The sequence below is a fragment of the Macaca mulatta genome, chromosome 13 (assembly GCF_049350105.2).
Source record: "Macaca mulatta isolate MMU2019108-1 chromosome 13, T2T-MMU8v2.0, whole genome shotgun sequence".
In the NCBI taxonomy this organism is placed as follows: domain Eukaryota; kingdom Metazoa; phylum Chordata; class Mammalia; order Primates; family Cercopithecidae; genus Macaca; species Macaca mulatta.
In genome coordinates, this window is record NC_133418.1 from 62,164,268 (window position 1) to 62,170,452 (window position 6,185).

At 38.8% G+C, this 6,185-nt stretch overlaps 1 pseudogene; it reads left to right on the forward strand.

The window, feature by feature from the left end:
- The first annotated feature begins 4,324 nt into the window (after positions 1-4,324).
- LOC694644 (putative ribosome biogenesis protein RLP24 pseudogene) lies at positions 4,325-4,849 on the forward strand (annotated as a pseudogene).
- The last annotated feature ends 1,336 nt before the right edge of the window (positions 4,850-6,185 follow it).

Consider the following 6,185-nt stretch of genomic DNA (forward strand, 5'->3'; position numbering starts at 1 on the left):
CTAAAGTATTATCCAGTCTCTCTCAAGTCCAGTGAAGAGCTTGACTTGCTTACTTGTTGACATTCAGCTCTTATCTGCTATCGTTCCGGTTGTCCAGCTAAGGAACGTTCATAAACAGGATGTGAGGGTAAAATGAGTTACCATTTTAAGCACTTATTCTTTCTGTAGTTCTCACAATAAACGTGATCAATGAAGAGAAAAACATTGAAGATGTAAGAAGAGTGATTTGAGATGTGGTTTAAGAGTCAGCCACAGCTGGGTTTGAATCCTGGTTCTAATGCTCGGCAGCTGCGACCTTGGGAAAATTGTTTAACTTACTAAGTCTGTCTGCTCAGCTCTAAATTAGGCCCAATAATACTGTTCTCATATTGTTACTGTGAGGACTAACTGCAAACTATGTGTTTAATAAGTGGTAGCTGTTTTGTTGTAATTATTACCACAGAAGCTTCACTATGTGGGGCTTTGCCATCCCAAATTAATTTTTGTATTTGTGTCTCACTTTGAGCTTCTTCAAAACACCTCTCTATCCACCACTTTATTTGAATCTCACAGTAATCGTGTAAGCTAGGTATAACAGACACGATTAACCTCATTAGGAAACCAAGAACTAGATAATGTCAATGCATTGCCTCAGTCAACCCATGTCTGGGCAAGTGGGGCAAGAATCCACGTCTCGTCCTTACCTTCATGAACAATCCTTCAATCCGCTCTCAGACAGCAACTACAGGGAGCTGTTAGAAGTACTGTGTGATCTTGTTACCCCCACCCCCCTCCCCATCTCCATTTAGAACCCTTCAGTGGCTTCCCAATGCTCACAAGATAAAAGGAGAAATCCTTCCTGTGGCCTGCGAGGCCCTGCAGGTCTGACCCATTTCTCCAGCTCCTCTCAGAACATCCTTGCCCTCCCGAGACCCTTCTGGGCTCTGGTTCCTTGAACAAGACCCACCTCTCCCACTCTGAGGTCCTCCTCGATTCCTCTCTCCCCATGAAGAGAGGACCATATCTTCGCATCATTCACTTTCAGCCCAACATATCACTTTCTCAGGGAAGGCAGGCCTTCCCAGGCTATTTTGGGTCCCCTTGTTGTTTATGCTCATGCTTATGTTCTTATCTTTGTAGAACTTGTCATATTTTGTAATGATATATTTTTTGCAATCGTTTTTCTGGTGTCTGTTGTCTCCACTAAACTGAAAGTGCCAATTCAGCAGAACTGAATCTGCCCTGTCTCCTTTGAGTTACCTGATTTCAGTATAATGCCTGACCCTTAGCATTGAAAATAAGCCTGTTGAATGAATTACATGTGTTGTTAGAGACAGAGAATATAAGAATGAGAAAAATAATCGCAAGTGAATCATAGTCCTTTTCTCTCTCATTCCCTCTCCTTTTCCTCCTTCTCCTCTTCTCCATCTCCCTTCCTCCCTGCCCCTCTTTTTCTGTCTCTCTTTTTAAGTTCCTTTTGTTTTGAGACAGAGTCTCTCTCTGTCACCCAGGCTGGAGTGCAGTGGCGCTATCTTGGCTCACTGCAACCTCCGCTTCCCAGGTTCAAGCGATTCTCCTGCCTCAGTAGCTGGGACTATAGGCACATGCCACCTTGCCTAGCTAATTTTTGTATTTTTGGTAGAGACAGGGTTTCACCATATTGGCCAGGCTGGTCTGGGACTCCTGACCGCAGGTGATCCACCTGCCTGGGCCTCTCATGAGCCACCGCGCCCGGCCTCCTTTTAAGTTTCTATTTGGAATCGCTCCAGAAAATGAAAGCCCTGACTCCAGCTCAGCTGGGTGAATGTCCATATAGGACAGGAAAACTAATAGTTGTGATTTATAGCTTGGTCAGGTTGTACTCACCTGTTCTTTCCTTCACAAGTGAGTGCAACCTGACCAAACTACAGTGAATACTTACGTACACTCTCCCTCCTGCCTCCTTCTTTTCTTCTGCTTCACTTTCTGCTCTTACAAGGACACTTCAAATGCCCAGCTAGAAAGCAGAAAGCAAAATGTGGCGAGGGGAACTATTTGGGCACAAAAATTTGTATTTATTTATAATCATTTTCTCAAAAATGTGGGCAGAAAGTGTGAGAAGAAAATACATGAGGAGAAATATATGAGGCATTGAAAATATGAATCTATTCTAATGTCACTTTGCTGTAGGCCAATGATTCCTCAACTTTTTTAGGGTTGGAACATTATCATCTGTATGTGCTATTAGAAACAGAGAAAATAAGGATGAGAAAAATAATTGCAAGTGAATGATAGTCCTTTTCTCTCCCTCTCATTTAAGAATGTCATGATGCTTTCAAAATTAAATTCAATTAAAATCAATTTGTTTGAATAACTCCAATGGTAAACTGATGTTGCAAGACCATCACCTCTCTATACCGAAATGTAAAACCTTAGATATTTCAAAGGAGCAGTGTTTGTGATTAAGGCATCATGAGGTTAGCACTTACCAGGTCACTTTTATCCACAGAAGAAGTAGATAGGCATCTGTATGTGTGAGACATTGCTACATTGAGGAAGGAGCTTCCCCTCAAAACCTGTCTCCTTCTCTCTTTTTACCTCTGTCTCTAATGCCTAAAACTCCATTACTAAAGGCTAATTCCTCTAGAAAGTCAATATTGTTTGGTACCAGCCTTTATCAAAATCAAAGATATAAACCACTGTAAGACGCACCACTATTTTATATGCCGCTAAGAAAGAAAAACCAAGGCCTAGTATAATAAGACATCATCAATTATAAGAAACATCCCAATTTCAGAGATACTAAAATGTGAAAAACCTGTGTCTTGGGCTGTGTGAATGAAGCAATGAAGAGCATGGACCATGAAATCAAATACACCTGATGGACATCCTGCTTCTGCCATTTAATAAATGGGTTGCGTTGGGTGGGTTACTTCTCTGAATCCATACCATCTTCCTTGTGAAATGAAAATACGAGTACACACCTGCCTGGTTAGCAAGAGTGACCTATTACCTAATTCCTAGTTACCAAGAATGAGGTATTACAAAGTGTTTAGTGCAGAACCCAGCCATTAGTTAGGGTTCCAAAATGAAAACTATTATTGCTATTAAGGAATTATCCTCTAAAGCAATTACCATTGGGCAGAGTAGTACATTGAGTCCTTACTGCTCATGTTTCCTTACTTTCAGGGAGTTTTAAAATAAAACAGATCTCCATAGGTCCAGGTATTTCACAAGAGATTTGTTTGTAGGAAAGGAGATAATACCAAAATTGGGAAACTATGTGGGGACGAAAGGCCTGGGGGGTAGAGTAGAGCTGGATCTAGAAGAAGAGGTCAGAGGATACCAAAACCAAATGTTACCACTGTGTCCTTCAAATATTGCCCAGGATTGCTTCCGGTTTCAACTTGAATCAGATATCAAAAATGCGCTCATAACCTTGATACAATATGGTAACTGAAAGAAACCAATCACAAAATTGACATATTTTATGACTCCATTTATATGAAATACACAGAGTAGGCAAATCCACAGAGACAGAAAGTAGATTAGAGGTTTCCAGAGGCTGAGGGCAGAAGGCAATAGGGAGTGGCTGCTAAGGAATATATGCTTTTTGGGGTGGATAAAAATATTCTAAAATTAGATTGCAATGATAGTTGTAAAATTCTTTGCATATCATTGAATTGCATATTTTAAATGGATAAATTTTATGGTATGTGACTTATACCTCCATAAAAATGCTTAAAAAAGAGAATACATTCATGTGTTCTGTTAAAGTCTAGAACTAAAGTTTTTTCAAAAATTCCCTTTATTTTTTAAACAATAAAACACCTGTACACATAGAAAAATAAATATATCTGATTTATACTTGTCGATAAAACTCATAAAGTTCAGTTAAGCTTTTCATTTTACTTTCACCTATTACATGTAAAAATGGCCAATTTCTTTTTTCTTTTTTTTTTTTTTTTTTTGGAGATGGAGTTTCGCTTTTGTCATCCAGGCTGGAGTGCAGTTGCATAATCTCGGTTCACTGCAACCTCCATAAAAATGGCCAATTTCAAACAGTCTCCAACTTTATGAGCCCCAGAGGGTTTAGTCACAAGGATTTAGCTTCTATGTATTGTGCAGTGGAGATGCAAAGGAGTTTCTTATATCCGGGGTGATATTCAAAATATTTTAAAACTGTTAAATAGTTGGACACTGACCAACCAGTATGATGACAGCTGGAAACCCCTTAGTTGCTGGAGTTTAGAGGAATGGGGGATACAGAGGGAAAGCCAGGGAAGTTGAAGGGGGAGGGATTAGGGAGTGAGAGCACTTGGGAAGCTCCAGTGGGAGTACATTTAATAAGCGGCATAGGGCTCTCAAGCTTGGCGTTTGTTTGGTGGGGACTCACATGGGTTCAACATGCATATCGAGAAGTGTTATTTCTGTTCGGCGTCCATCTACCCTGCCCACAGCATGTTGTTCATCCAGAACGATTGCAAGGTGTTCAGATTTTGTAACTCTAAATGTCATAAAAACTTTAAAAAGAAGCGCAATCCTCACAAAGTTAGGTGGACCAAAACATTCTGGAAAGCAGCTGGAAAACAGCTTACAGTGGATAATTCATTTGAGTTTGAAAAATATAGAAATGAACCTATCAAATACCAGTGAGAGCTATGGAATAAAACTATTGCTGCAATTAAGAGAGTTGAAGACACCAAACAGAAACGCCAAGCTACATTTATAGTGAACAGATTAAAGAAAAATAAAGCACTACAGAAAGTTTAAAGAAGTCAAGCAAAACATCCATCTTATCCGAGCCCCTCTTGCAGGCAAAGGGAAGCAGTTGGAAGAGAAAATGGCACGGCAGTTACAAGAGGATGTGGGCAGGGAAGATGCTTCTTAAAAATCTCTGTAACCATTTCTTTTATGTACATTTGAAAATGCCCTCTGCAGACTTGGAACTGCTAAATTATTAGTTTATTTTTTACATAAGTTCACTTAAATGAAAAGTGATTAAAATATATCTTTCCTACATTGCCATCTACAAAACATAACATATTACGGACGTTTAATTGCATCTCAGTGTTAAATCTTCACTGATAGATGTACTTATGTAAATCATAAAAATTTTACTTATAACTATAGAAGTGAATTGTGGATATAAAATGGTTATGCCATTTGGATAATGGCACTAGGCAGCATTTGTATAATAACTAATGGCAAAAATTCATGGCTAGTGATGTATAAAATAAAATATTCTTTGCAGTAAAATATTCCCTTTATTAATGTTATGGAAGGTGGGGATACAACAAGGAACTAACAATTTGTATGACAGTGTCAAATATTATTTTTAGTATTGCCTGTTTTGGTTTATTTGTATCTTAGAAGAGCATAATGATGTTGTTTGATGAAGCCTAATTATGCTAGACTGTTTTGACCTGGTTTAACCCTTCTGATAGGTAGTTATGGATGTTGGGGATGAGAACTGAATAATCTTTGCCTGGAGTGACACTATACTCTAGAATTTCCACTTGGGAGAATACTCAGTTCTAACTTATGATTCCTGGTAGAATAAACTTTATTTTTGTAGCCTAGCAATGATCTAGAAGCAGAGGAATCCCAGAACCTTTTAAAAGTTATTATGTGGTTTTCTTTTAAAAAGCTCCTGTTTTTGGAAAGTAGAATTTATGGGTACAACATCTGTTCATTATTTGCACATAAAACCATTTTAAAAGTTTTTTTTTTAAAGTGGCACAGGAGTTTTCACTATTTAAGCAGCTGGTTAGAGCTCTTCTGGGGCATATCTGTCCACTGTATCTCCTGTGTTCCATGAGAATGCACACCTGACTTTCCAAATGTGGTCTTAAAATCTTAGAAGTTCAGAGATTATCTATTTTACAGATGAAGAAACCAAGGTTGAGGAAAGGTGAGTGGCTTGCTCAAGATGCATGAATAATGAGAGTCAGAATGAGTTTCCACATCTCCAAATCTCAATCCAGGTCAGTTGAGGTGGGCAAAACATCCTCATACCAAATTAACTTGCCCACTCATCATTTTTGTGCTACTTCCAAATCAGAGTTGCAATTTACTTTCTACTTGTGTTCATAGAAAAAGTGTGTATATTCTTCATGAGAGCAGAAGACCTTGGATATGGAAAACAAAAGGGCAGTGGGTCCAGACTTCTGGGTAATTATTTGTAACTTATGTTAACAGAAAGCATGAGGGTACACATGTAGCAC